The sequence below is a fragment of the Anomaloglossus baeobatrachus genome, chromosome 3, assembly GCF_048569485.1.
Source record: "Anomaloglossus baeobatrachus isolate aAnoBae1 chromosome 3, aAnoBae1.hap1, whole genome shotgun sequence".
NCBI lineage: Eukaryota > Metazoa > Chordata > Amphibia > Anura > Aromobatidae > Anomaloglossus > Anomaloglossus baeobatrachus.
The window spans coordinates 320,380,606-320,395,829 of NC_134355.1; positions in this window are offsets into that span (position 1 = coordinate 320,380,606).

Here is a 15,224-nt window from a genome sequence, read left to right on the forward strand (position 1 = left end):
ATGCCATATTAGGCATACACCCAACTGTCCCTATTAACCCCATCACTCCCTACCTCCCCCTTGGTCATGTCGCCCCTCCCCCCCAAGTGGGTCCGTGGCTTTCTTATCTGGTACTTATGGTTGAGCACTAAAATGGTCAAATGCTCGATTCGAGCTGGTCAGACACTCAGACGAGTTCGACGCATGTAACGAGCATTATGGAAAGTCAATGATTGGCCTTTTTAGGTCTCTGTCCACATACAGGCAGCCAAAAACAGAGCACTTCCAGAGGCATGAATGGTGTCCGAGAACGTTGTTTTATCCCACAGTAGAGCCATTCAGAAAATGTGACTGGCTCTCCCTGGGGTACCTGGAGACATCATGCAGTGAAGCAAGCCTGTGAATTGTGCTCATTGTTTCACGGATGAAATATCCAAGCACTGACGATACTCGGCCGAGCTCCACGAATACCCGGGCACCCTAATACTCAGCCGAGAACCAAGCAGTGTCGAGAATGTTTGCCCATCCCTAGTAGCTGGTCATTATATAATTGATTTGCTATTTTGAAGGCTACCCCAAAATATTGTGTCATGCAGAAAAGCAGTGAAGAAAATGCATTTGCTCTATATAAAAAGTATCATTATATTTTCCATTTTTAAGGTTTATTGATTCAAGAAAAATGAATGTTGAGACCTGTGTATAGATTACCTATAGCAACTAAATGAACTAAATTATATGAAGTCTCTGTTTCTAAGGATATGATAGTGAGAAACTCTGACATTTTTGTGACTTTTACAAAGTGTCATACAATGTATATTGAGACAGTGATGTTGCATGCAAGTTCTTTTTATCAGGTGATTTTACAGCTAAACGCAGATATCTCTATGTAGATATAGCCTAGGAGCCAACCACGGACATGTGAGAATAAATAAGCAGCAGATCTCATTATGCAGTGGCTATGGCAAAAGAGAAGTCTGGCTGACCCCACCTCCCCCCGCTATTATATAGCTTTTTATTTATAAGGTTGAAAGAAAAAAAAAGTTCATCGAGTTCAACCTACAACCAAAAGTTGATCCAGAGGAGTGCAAAAACCCATGAGGCAGATGCTAATTGCTCCTTACTAAGGAAAAATTCCTTCCTGACTTTAGATATGGCAATCTGACATGTTCGTAGGTCAATGTCTCATTGCAGAGTTTAGCGGTCACACCCTGTAATATCATAGTTTTTAACCCTTTTTATGACATATGACAAATAGTTACATGATATGTGGTATCCTTGTATTTGATGCAGGCTTGTACGCCGAGCCCACATCTTTCCCCACACACTGCTGATGTAATCAGCTGTCATGTTCTACTAAAGCTCGGTTCACACATAGCGACACAGCAGCGATCACGACGGGCGACCTAACCTTATCAGGATCGCTGCTGCGTCGTTACATGGTCGCTGGTGAGCTGTCAAACAGGCAGATCTCACCAGCGACCAGTGACCAGCCCCCAGCCTGCAGCAACGCGTGGAAGCGGTGCTGCGCTTGGTGACTAAGGTAAATATCAGGTAACCAAGGGCTTCGTTACCCGATATTTACATTGGTTACCAGCGCACACCGCTTAGCGCTGGCTCCCTGCATGCCAGAGAAAACATCGGGTTAATAAGCAAACCCTTGCTTATTTACCCGATGTGTACTCTGGCATGCAGGGAGCAGGGAGCAGGCACAGGCAGCGTGAGAGCGGCGGACGATGGTAATGAAGGTAAATATCGGGTAACCAAGGAAAGGGCTTCCCTTGGTTACCTGATGTTTACCTTGGCTACAGCTTACCGCAGGCTGCCAGAAACCGGCTCCCTGCTCCCTGCTCACTTCAGTTCGTTGCTCTCTCGCGGTCACACACAGTGATGTGTGCTTCACAGCGTGAGAGCTTTGAGAAAAAAATGAAGCAGGACATTCAGCAATGAGCAGCAACCTCATAGCAGGGGCCAGCTTGTTGCTGGATGTCACACACAGCGACTGCGACTGGACGTCGCTGCTACGTCACAGAAAATGGTGATGTATCAGTGACGTCGTTGTCGCCATCGCTGTGTGTGACACCACCTTAACAGCTGCGACTGGATCAGACATCCATTCTCGGTTGTTAAGAAATTAAATCCCTCTGTCAGTCTCTGACAGTAGGATTTAAGACAAACCGGCAGGGTGGTGGGTTATTCCTTGCTCACATCTGTTACGTGATTGTGGGGCGCCGATGGGGGGGGCATCACAGCGAGGGGTCATCAGCTGATCCCTGTGTCTGTCATGACGATCCTCCTGTGAATGCCGGCTGTGAGCCAGCATTCATAACAGACTGTGCTTTCTGCTGTACAGTATAGAGCTGATGCAATGATCTGTTTAGTAATGGGAATAGTAAAAACAGTAAAAAATAAAAAAAAACTTTTTACAAATATGAATAAATTTAAAAAAATGCTAAAGTTCAAATCACTGCCCTTTTGCCCCATTGAAATGAAACGAAAAAAAAAAGAAAAATACACATATTTGGTATTGCTGCATTAAGAAATGTCCGATCTATCAAAATCTAAACTAAATTAATCCGATCAGTAAACAGTGTAATGAAAAAAAATAGTATCAATTAAAACGTGAGCTCAGGGCACAAAAAAGAAGACATCATTTAGCCTCAGATCCCGAAGAATAAAAACGCTAATGTTCTCGGAAAATGGCTCCAAAAGTTTTTTATTTTTTTACAAACGTCTGAATTTTTTTTCACCACTTTAAAAAGAAAATAAAAATAAATAATAATTATGCAGGTTTCATATCTAGCACTCATACTGAAATGGGGAATCATATTGCTCGGTCAGTTTTACCATATATTGAAAATGGTACATAAAAAAGGCAAAAAACCATTGTAGAAGTGCACTTTTTTTACAATTTCACTGAACTTGGATTTGTTTTCTGTTTTCCAGTACAATATGGCGCAGAATGAATAGAGTCATTCAAAAGAACAACTCTTCCTGCAAAAAACAAGCCCTCATATAGGGATATTGACAAAAAAAAAATAACTTTTGGAAGAAAGGGAGCAAAACACGAAAACAAAAATACAGAAAATTGCCATAGCATGAAGGGGTTAAGGGTATGACCGCACTTTGCATTCACCTACTTGCAGTTCAAAACGCACTTTTTTGGCTTAATGGATTTGACCAAAGTTGTCTTTGCCAGAAATTTAGCGCTGAAACTGCATGCGTATTTGCAGCATATTTGATGCGTTTTCAGCGCTTTTTACCTGTTTTCACCTGCATTTTGATAGATGCGTTTTGAACATGATGACACTGCTTAATAAAGTTGAAATAGTCAAACACAAAGAAAAAATAGGAAAAAAAGAAACATATCTATATTTTATTACTATTTCTGGGAATTATATTTATTTCATTAAATTATTGCGGTAATATGATAATTTAAGGAAAAATAAATATATACACACTGCCATTCAAAGGTTTGGAGTCACCCAGACAATTTTGTCTTTTCCATGAAGAATCATACTTTTATTTATTAACCCTTTCACGACCGGCCGATTTTTCGCTTTCCGTTTTTTTTTTTCGCCATTCTTTTTCTGAGAGACGTAACTTTTTTATTTTTCAGTCAATATGGTCATGTGAGGGCTCATTTTTTGCGGAACGAGCTGTACTTTTAAATGAAACCATCAGTTTTACCATATTGTGTACTAGAAAATGGCAAAAAAATTCCAAATGCTGAAAAATTGCAAAAAAAGTGCGATAGCACTATGGTTTTTGAGATATTTTATTCACTGTGTTCACTATATGGTAAAACTGATGTGTGGGTGTGATGCCTCAGATCAGTGCGAGTTCGTAGACACCAAACATGTATAGGTTTACTTTTATATAAGGGGTTAAAAAAAAAATCGGAAGTTTGTCCGAAAAAAGTGGCGCACGTTTTACGCCATATTCCGTGACCCGTAGCGTTCTCATTTTTCGGGATCTTAGGCTCAATGACGGCTTATTTATTGCGTCTCGAGCTGACGTTTTTAACGGTACCATTTTTGCGCAGATGCTACGTTTTGATCGCCTCTTATTGCATTTTGCGCAAAAGTTGTGGCGACAAAAAAACGTCGTTTTGGCGTTTGGAATTTTTTTGCCGCTACGCCGTTTACTGATCAGATTAATTGATTTTATATTTTGATAGATCGGGCGTTTCTGAACGCGGCGATACCAAATGTGTGTATATTTTTTATTTTTTTAACCCTTTAATTTTCAATGGGGCGAATGGGGGGTGATTTGAACTTTTAGGTTTTTTTGTTTTTTTTTAATTTTTTAAAACTTATTTTTTTACTTTTTTTTTTTATTTTACTAGTCCCCCTAGGGGGCTATTGCGATCAGCATTCCGATCGCTCTGCAGTATCTGCTGATCATAGCTGGAAGGCTGTAAACAGCAGATACGCTGTCTTTCTCTTTTGCTGTGCCCCGGGCACAGCGAAAGTGAAACCAATTCATGTGTAGTACAGGAGTCATCACATGACCCTGTGCTACCATGACAACTATCGGGAGTCACGTGATCGCGTCACGTGACTTCCGGTTTCGGCGGTAAGTAAAACTTTACCGCGATCGCGCTTATAATGGCGCTGTCATGTATTGACAGCGCCATATAAGGGGTTAATCGGCACGAGCAGATAACGATTCTGCTCGTGCCTAGCAGGCACACATCTCAGCTGTGAAAATCAGCTGAGATGTGTGCCGATCGCGGCATGCTGCCGCCGGAGGACCGCGGGCAGTAAGATTATGTCATTTAGGACGTAATTTTACGGCCCGCGGTCGTTAAGGGGTTAAATGAGTTGCATAATGAATAGAAAATATAGTCCAGACATTGACTAGGTTAGAAATAATGATTTTTACTTGAAATCATAATTTTCTCCTTCACACTTTGTTTTCGTCACAGAATGCTTCCTATGCAGCAATTCCAGCTTTGCAGACCATTGGCATCCTAGCTGTTAATTTGCTGAGATAATCTGGAGATATTTCACCCCATGCTTCCAGAAGCCCCTCCCACAAGTTGGATTGGCTTGATGGGCACTTTCTGCGTACCATACGGTCAAGCTGCTCCCACAACAGCTCTATAGGGTTGAGCTCTAGTGACTAGGCTGGCCACTTTATTTCAGATAGAATAACAGCTGCCTGCTTATTCCCTAAATAGTGCATGCATAATTTGGAGGTGTGCTTTGGGTCATTGTCCTGATGTAGGATTAAATTGGCTCCAATCAAGCGCTGTTCACAGGGTATGGCATTGCGTTGCAAAATGGAGTGATAGCCTTCCTTATTCAAAATCCCTTTTACCTTGTACAAATCTCTCACTTTACCAGCACCAAAGCAACCCCAGACCATCACATTACCTCCACCATGCTTGACAGATGGCATCAGGCACACTTCCAGCATCTTTTCAGTAGTTCTGCGTCTCACTAATGTTCTTCTGTATGATCCAAACACCTCAAGCTTCGATTTGTCAGTCCATAATGCTTTTTTCCCAATCTTCCTCTGTCACCATGTGGCTTATAAGGGACCACTAATAAAAGGTTTGTTTTACATTTTTAAAAAAACATCCCCTGGTTTCCTATATTCAGTTATAGCGCTCCACTAGACCAGCGTTTTTGTTTTCTTGTACACATATTCCCCTGTGGGAAGCCTGGCAGGAGCTGCTTAGAAGATAGGACACCGGTATAGATGTACTACTGGGTCTGATTACATGATGTCTGGACCAAGCGCACTACAGATGCAATGCGAACGTGCGGCAACAGGAGTACTCCCGAGAGCAAAATTAGCCTACTACTGGGGTTCTGTGGGGGCGCACAACCCTTTAAGGTGAGCAGAAAGGAAAACTTTTAGTAAATTTACCCACTGGTGCTTTTCATTGCGCCCCTCTCTCATTTTTCTTGAATAATTACTTTTCTAGCATCATGCATGTCAGTCAGATGTATGGGAAGTTGTAGTGTCCTAAATCCTATAAAGACATATGTGCTGTCCACCTCCCCATTATGTAATAATGTTCCCTATCATGTACTAACGTCCACCATCCTGCCCCCCCCCTCACGTCAATCTATAAAGACATACGTTCCATTATGAAGTAATGTCGCCCATAATGTACTAATGGTCCCCTTTCAAGTATAAATGTCCCCCATGCTGGGCCCCTTCCTCGTATATATGTCCCCCATCCTAGTATATATGTCCCCCATCCTGGTCCCCTTCCTGGTATTAATGTAAATCATCCTGGTCTATATGTTCCCTGGTCTGCTGTTGTTCTCTAAGCCTATGTTCACACAGGGCTTTTTGGGTAAGTTTTTTTTTCTGACCAAACCCTGATCTAGTGGCAGGAAATCTCCTTTGAGTCATCTGCGTTTTTGGTGCATTTTTTCTACAAAATGGGTTTGTATCAATAAAAAAACACTGCAAAGAATTGACATACTCATTCTTTGAACTCTGCAGCAAAAGCGCAGGTATTTGACAAAACAGTCAGGAAAAAATCTACAGGTGTGTGTTAATGAGATTTTAGAAATCTCATAGACTTTGCTGGTACTGTAAAAAGCAGCTTTTTATTAGCATGGATTTGTGTAAAACCAAGGCAAATCTGCAGCTAAAAATCGCAGCAAAAACTTACCAAACAAGCCCTGTGTGAACATAGCCTAACGCATAAAAAAACAATCTTCTCTCTTTCCCCCTCTCCCACGTCGTCTGGCATGCTCTTCTGTCGCCGGCACAGAGGCCGACCACAGACATCAGAATGCCTACTATGTGTGACACATCACATAACTGCTATGCGTCTGAGACTGGCACGCTGACGTGAGCTGCTGACCTCTCATTGGCCAAAAGCTTGTATTGCGGTACAGGGACCCGGCAGGTTTTTTAAGCTGCAGTGCATTTCTGCTGAATGTGTATCCTCCTCCTGCACAGGCTCGGTCACACCCTGTGCGTCCACAATCGTTACACTCCTGATTGCAGCTTATCCCCTGGAATTAGAGTGGCTGAAACTAGTTAGTAGTGCCATTAACCTTTCTTTATACTGGAATTAAATGGCGGTTTACTACCAGATACCATCTATTTCAATAGTGTGGTCACTTTTACATAGGCTGTGTTTGCAGTAAAGAGCTTGACAGGGGTTGGATACCGTCTTACGAGATCTCAGAGTATTACACATCTTTTCGGGGCAATTGCAGACTTTGCAGTATAATGCTTAAAGAACACAAAGAATCAGTTCAATTCAATTTTATATGGTTTAAAGACATACGTCACTACCTAATAGTTGTAAACACAGATCGACTGCTTCATTTCCAAGCATGTTTAGTCCTTAAGTTGTTTAGACTGGGGAGCTGTTAGCGCTGTGACTCACACATAATATTGTAAAGTTCAGTGTAATAATGCTAAGGATGAGAATCAATATTGCCATGGAAACTAAGGCATAAAATGCTTGAAAATAATTGAATAAATAAAATGAGAATATGAGTCTAGTGCCATCTATTTGATGCTAGCAAAATATTTTCATACTGTGAGCTTGAATTTAATACATTCACACCTTTCGCATAAATCATTAGTATATGGGGCACGATGGCACCTTCAAAATGTCCCAGTTTATATGATATTAATTATTTAAAATTACATTCTACATTGGTTGCCGTGTAAAAATAAATACAGTCACGGGCAAAAGTATATTGTCCAAAGTTTGCTTTTTGTGTGATTTTATATTTTTTAGTCAGATATTGCTATGGTAACTGAAGGACAATTATAAGCATTCCATAACTTTTTAAGCTTTTGTTCATAAATACATCAAATTTATGCAAAGACCCAATTTTTAGAGAGTTGACCCTTATTTTTCAAGAATTCTGCAATTCGGCAAATCCTGAGAGATTTTAATCCATTCTTGTCTAATCAGTGCCTGGAGGTTTGTGTTTTTGTTTGTCCACCCAATTTTTCAGGATTGATCTGAGAAGTTTCTTGGCCTCAGACTGGATATGAGCCAATCAATCTCTGGAGGATCGAATTTGAGTTGAATTTCTTGAAATGCGTGATTCCACGGAAATTCATACACTCTGCGATATGATTCAACATAACATTATATGTCTGGCGCCATTTCACACAGTGCTGGATAGTCGGTGAGCTCTAATGGTGTCAGGTGTGGATGTGTGGGCTTTCCCATATGACACATATAGCCGCTAAGTGTGACAACTGCTTTTGTATTAGAGGAGACTAATGGACAGGTCTGGTCCCATACTCTTCTATCAGCAGCCATGTTATGAACTGTAAAATATTGCAGTCTGTGAGGAAAACTGCACTAAGAAAAGCAGGATAAGGCCCTGTCAGACCTATATAATAGTGAATGCCATACAATTATGTCCTTAAAGGGTCCCTGTTATGAGTAAAAACGCTATTACCTGCAGATACGGTGTTAGTCTGAAGGTAAGTAACAATTTAATCCTGCCCAGTACCTGCACATTAAACCCTACTGTCGAAAGTAAAAGAAATGTATTCCTCCAGGCAGTATCTATGTTTCAGTTACAGGGGCGGCGCCGGCAAAGGTTCAATCACCACTCTGTGTCGAGAGCGGCAGCAGTAACCACGCCCCCCGCACTAACTGACAGCAAGGTCTAATGTTGAGCCGTCATCAGTGCCGGAGGGGCATAGTAATAATCACCACTATCCATACACAGAGCAGAGACTGAAACCACCCCAGCTTGGGGGATTGAAGGTTATTTCCTCCTGGCAACAGGGTTTAATGTGCAGGCACCAGGCAAGTTCCAAACACTCTTAATCTACAGATTAAACCTATATATGCAGGTTAATAGCATTTTTAAAAGTGAAAAGTTCCATTTTACATTAGCTGATAAAATAAAGGGGATATGGCCGACCTCAGTAACTCATTCTATAGCCAGAAATAGGCAGTGTAAATACAGGGGCTATAGGAGGCAAATGATGCAAAATTTTCAATGAAACTCAATTGCGAAAATGATTTTTAGCTCCAATTGCATGCATTTAGGTAAGAAAAAAAATGTCCCCAGAGGAGGAGAACCTGACCAATGACGTATAGTTACAGGGACTCGGTTTTCCCAATACCCGAGTCCCGGCTCTCACAGCTGATTTGGAGATGGATCACGCTCACTCTCCCCTCCGATTGGTGCTCCCATTACGTGATTACGAGGGCTCAATCATCCCCATGGTGATGCGAGTTCGTCATGACCTCCGGGTAACTTGACTATGAAAAGCCTCAGTAATCATGCCTGCAGCATGAACCCTGAAACTTCAGAGTGCAGCTCTGACAGCTGCACTGTACTGCAATAATCGATCATTGCAGTACAGTGCAGCTGCGTTCAGAGCTGTAAAAGGTAAAAAAGTAAAAAAAGTAATAAGAAAGTAAAAGTATTTACAAAACCACAAAATAAAGAATAACATCCCAAAAATATTCCAATAAATAGTTATATTTATGTAAAAGAAAAAAAAATCTGTACAAGTTTGGTATAGCCATCTCCATAACAACCCTAGCTATAAACTGTCACACTAGTTAACCCCTTCATTGAACACCATAAAAAATAAAAATAAAAAAGTTGTACAGATATGAAAAAATACAGAAAACAGCAATGCAAAAAAAACGTTTTTTATGCTATAAAATAGTTTTTATGGTGTAAAATAGGCAAAACATAAGAAAAAAAATAAATGTGATATCACTCTAATCATACTGACCTGAAGAATAAATTTGTCCTGTGACTGCAACTGCAAAGTGAGCGGCGTAAAAAAATAAAAAAAAACACATTCCTCAAGTACTGTTTTCTTGATTCTGCCTTTTTCTTGATTTCTTGATTTTTACAAACAGCAGAATAGTAGGCGATCAAAAAATACTAGGTGGTCAAAAATGGTATCAATAAAAACTCATTGCACAAAAAATAAGCTCTCACATGACTTTGTTGGCAGAAAAATAAAAAAGCAATAGCCTTCAAACTTCGGTGATGCAAAAAACCTTTATTTTGTAAAAAAGCATCTTTTAGTGTGATACTAGCCAAAACTAAAAAAAAAATATAATTCTAGTATCACTCTAATCATAGATGGCATAAAAAATAAATAAATACAGTCATTTCCTCAAATGCTGTTGATTTGTTCATTCTGCCTACCAAAGATTGCAGTAAGGCGCAGCTCCCATTTATCATACACTCTATGCTCATCGCTTACACTGGAAATTACGTGTAAATCCCAACAGAAAATTCACTGTAATGAGTAGAGATGAGCGAGCCTCTGAAGGCTCGAGTTCGGTTCGGTTTGTTGAACGGAGGCCAGGTTCGTCCAACAGAGGCCCCGTTTGAGTTCGGTTCGACGAACCGTTCGATGAACCTCTCGAACCCCATTGAAAACAATGGGAGGCAAACACAAGCACATAAAAACACAATATAAATGTACACATACAGTTAATAAACATTGCCATTACACTTACAGGTCCCCGCGACGCGTCCTACACTCTGTCTCCCGCCGGTTTTCCTTCCGATAATCGCTGCGTCCTCCCGGTAACCAGCAGTGATGATAGGACCTTCCGTGATGTCAAAAAAAGCATGTGACCAGTCACGTGTCTATTATCTCATTGGCTACAGATGGTCACATGGCTATGATGTCATGCTAGGTCCTGTCATTGCATCTCTCAGGTACGCGGTGATCGTTCCAGCATCTCTGTATACCGGCGAAATGCTCTGGCACATGGTTGGCTTCCCCGTTCTGCTTCCCCATTCCGTTATTCACCGGCTGCCACAGCCGGTCAATAACGGAGATCACCGTTGCTATAGCAACCTGCCTGTCAGCGGTGATGTCACTACTTACAGCCTGCAGCCTCTGCTCACTCTCACCGAGTGAATAGACTGCACAGGAGCAGCAGCGTTCTTCCTCCCATGCTGTGCTGTCTGATGTAGCAGAGCTGCATGGGTTGAAGGAGAAAGAAGACAGAAGAGCAGGATCGTGGAGGGCTGACAGGGAGTAATAAACATGGAGTCTCTAAGTGTGTCTGTATTTATTTCTATTAAAGTATTTTTTCTCTGTGTGGTGTCTTTCTTTTTAACCCTTTATTGGAGATTCTTAATGGCCAGGTCAAACTTGCTTGACATTAAGAATCTCTGGCTTAATACTAGCTAGTAAAACAAAGCTAGTACTAACTCATTATTAGCCAGTGAGCCACGCGGCTTCAGGGCAGCTGGAAGAGTTGGAAACAGCGCCAGATGATGGCGCTTCTATGAAAGCGCAATTTTCTGGGGCGGCTGCGGACTGCAATTCACAGCAGATGGGCCCAGAAAGCTCGGGCTAACCTGTGCTGCGGATTCCAATCCCCAGCTGCCTAGTTGTACCTGGCTGGACACAAAAATGGGGCGAAGCTCATGTTGATTTTTTTTTTTAATTATTTCATGAAATTCATGAACTAATTAAAAAAAGGCTTTACCTATATTTTTAGTTCCCAGCCAGGTACAAATAGGCAGCTGGGGGTTGGGGGCAGCCGTACCTGCCTGCTGTACGTGGCTAGCATACAAAAATATGGCGAAGCCCACGTCATTTTTTTGGTGGACAAAAAACTCCTGCATACAGTCCTGGATGGAGTATGCTGAGTCTTGTAGTTCTGCAGCCGCTGTCTGCTCTCCTGCATACACTAGTGAATAGAGCATGCTGAGCCTTGTAGTTCTGCAGCTGCTGTCTGCTCTCCTCCATACAGACAGACAGCAGCTGCAGAACTACAAGGCTCAGCATACTCCATCCAGGACTGTATGCAGGGTTTTTTTGCCCCCCCCAAAAAATTACGTGGGCTTCGCCATGTTTTTTATGCGAGCCAGGTATAGCAGGAAGCTACAGGCTGTCCCAAACCCCCAGCTGCCTATTTGTACCCAGCTGGGAACCAAAAATATAGGGAAACCCTTTTTTTTTAATTATTTCATGAATTTCATTAAATAATTAAAAAAAAATGACGTGGGCTTCGCCCAATTTTTGTTTCCAGCCAGGTAGAACTAGGCAGCTGGGGATTTGAATCCGCAGCTCAGGGTGCCCAAGCTTTCTGGGCACCCCTGCTGTGAATTGCAGTCTGCAGCCGTCCCAGAAAAGGGCGCTCTCATAGAAGCGCCATCTTCTGGCGCTGTATCCAACTCCTCCAACTGCCCTGGTGACGGGTGGCTCGCTGGGTAATAATGGGGTTAGGGCTAGCTGTATATTATCAACTGGCCCTAAGCCCGAAATTCATGGTGTCACGCCAATATTAGACATGGCCACCATGAATTTCTATTACAGATAAAAAAAAACACAACACACAGAAAAATATTTTTATTATAAATAAAATACAACACAATTAGTGACTCCATCTTTATTGAAATAAAAAAAAACCCTCCGCAGTAATCCTGGGGCAAGGGTCCCGCGCTGTCCAATCCGGATCCAATATCATCTGATCGGTTTGCTGGAAGGCAAAGTGATCTGATGATGTGTCAGGTTCAAGGGCCTGAATCACATGACACAGCAGCTGATTGTATAAATGGCTTTTATACAATCAGATGATGCATCAGTGCAAAAAACCCCCAAACAAACTACACACTTCTGTGCAGACTCCTATCTGACAGCATCAGCTGATAGTTTAGTCGGCCGGGCGGTAAAAAGCCGGCCTCACAGCTCGACTTATAGTGTCAGCTGATTCCGTCAGCTGACCACATCAGCTGATCATCACCAGGTGTGAGAGAGAGAGAGAGAAAGAAGAGAGAGAGAAGAAAGAGAAAAGAGAGAGAAAATAGAGAGAAAAGAGAAGAGAGAGGGAGAGAGAGAGAGAAGAGGAGAGAAGAGGGAGAAGAGGGAGGAGAGAGAGAAGAGAGAAAGAGAAGAGGACAGAAGAGAGAGAGAGGAGAGAGAGAGAAGAGAGATAGATTAGAGAGAGAAGAGAGAGAGAAGACAGAGGGGAGAGAAGAGGAGAGAAGAGGAGAGAAGAGGAAAGAAGAGGAGAGAGAGAGACTGACTGACTGAGACTGAGACTGACTGACTGACTGACTGAGAGAGACTCACTGACTGAGACTGACTGACTGACTGAGACTGACTGACTGACTGACTGAAACTGACTCACTGAGACTGACTGACTGGCTGAGATTGACTGACTGAGTGACTGACTGAGACTGACTGACTGACTGACTGACTGAGACTGACTGACTGACTGAGACTGACTGAGACTGACTGAGACTGACTGACTGAGACTGACTGAGACTGACTGACTGAGACTGGCTGACTGACTGACTGAGACTGACTGACAGACTGACTGACTTAGACTGACTGACTGAGACTGACTGACTGAGAGAGACTGAGTGACTGAGACTGACTGACTGAGACTGACTGACTGACTCACTGACTCACTGAGACTGACTGACTGACTGACTGAGACTGACTGACTGACTGAGACTGACTGACTGACTGACTGAGAGAAAGAGAGAGAGCAATGCAGCCTCATTCCGTGAACTGCTCCGATTTTAGAGGTGTGGCTCACAGCTGATGTCCAGCTCTTTCCCTCAGTGCATAATAAAATTAAATTATACTTCTAAATAAATAATTCTAATGTAAACATAAATTAATTTTTTTACCGGGACGGCAACTCGTGAAGTACTGCTTCTTAGGCGACCGCTCTATCCATTCAGCCACTTGCTCCAATGAGGAATGTAGGCAGATTTTGTAGTCTTGAGGTCTGCAAAGCAGACTGAAGTCTGAGGTGACAGCGCGGCTTACTTCAGGTGCTACGTGGAGAGGACACATATCGCTCCCTATCATCTTCATGTAGCAGAGCTAGCAGAGACGCCTGGCATGATTAACTCCTTATTACCCCGATTGCCACAGCACCAGGGCAATTCGGATGAGCTCTGTGGAGTCCCGGGACTGTCGCATCTAATGGATGGGGCAATTCCGGGCCGCCTGCTGGGTGATATTGTTAGGCTGGAGGGCTCCCCATACAGTGGCGCTCCCCATCCTGACAATACCAGCCTCCAGCCGTGTGGCTTTATACTGGCTGGTATCAAATATGGGGGAACCGCATTTTTTTGTTTTATTATATATTTATTTATTTATTTTACTGCACAATATAGACTCGCCTGCCGGCGGCTGTGATTGGTTGCAGTGAGACAGCTGACACTCGTCGTGGGGGTGTGTCCGACTGCAACCAATCATGGGCGCCGGTGTGCGGGTAAAGCATGGAATAACTGATTGAATAATGAAGCGGCAGCCATTTTCAAAAGAGAAAAAGACGCCGCAGATTTTTGACAGCCGTGCAGCGAGACGCCCATGATCGGTGAGTAGGAAAGAGAGAGGGATTGTGCTGGGGACGCAGGACGCAGGACGTGTGCACATAGCCTTACTGTGAAAATCCACGTTTTTGGTGCTCGAACCGTTCTCGAACGTAACTCCAACTGTCGAGCTTTTAGCAAAAAGCTTGAGTTCGTCGAACATCTCGAACACCCCCCAAAATCACTCAAACATGAAATTGGCGAACCTCGAGCCTCGAACATCGCTCATCTCTAGTAATGAGTAAGATGGAGTCACTTTGAACTCCCTTCTTGCCTGTTGTGCGGCGGTGACCATCTTTTTAGGCATCCTTTTAGGCGTGCAAAAAAGTGCTGTCAACAACAATTTTGTTCACTTTTGAAAAGATGGACAACACTGACCAGAGGCCAAACAGAGTCCAGAGTAAGGCTATGTGTCCACGTTGCTTTTTACCTGCTTTTTACCTGCTTTTTTGCTGCTTTTTCAACTGCAGCGTTTAATGCCAAAATGGATGTGTTCTGCTTTTCAAGCAACGTCTATGGGAATTTGGGTTTCTTGTGCCCACTATGCAGTTCAAACTGCAGCCTTTTTCAGGCAGAAATTTGGGCAAAAACTCTGCTTTGCAGTTCAAAACGCAAATGGCACAAACAATTGACATGCAATTGTTTTTGCCATTTGGGTTTTGCACTGCAAAGCTGAGTTTTTGTCCAAAGTTCTGCCTGAAAAAGGCTGCAGTTTGAACTGCATAGTGGGCACAAGAAACCCAAATTCCCATAGACGTTGCTTGAAAAGCAGAACACATCCATTTTGGCATTAAACGCTGCAGTTGAAAAAGCAGCAAAAAAGCAGGTAAAAAGCAGGTCAAAAGCAACGTGGACACATAGCCTAACTCTGCTGCCTCATTAGTAAATGGATTGGTAGGGGTTTCACCTGAATCAAATATTTCAGAGATGTAGATGTAAACGCTGATGTAAGGGCTCATC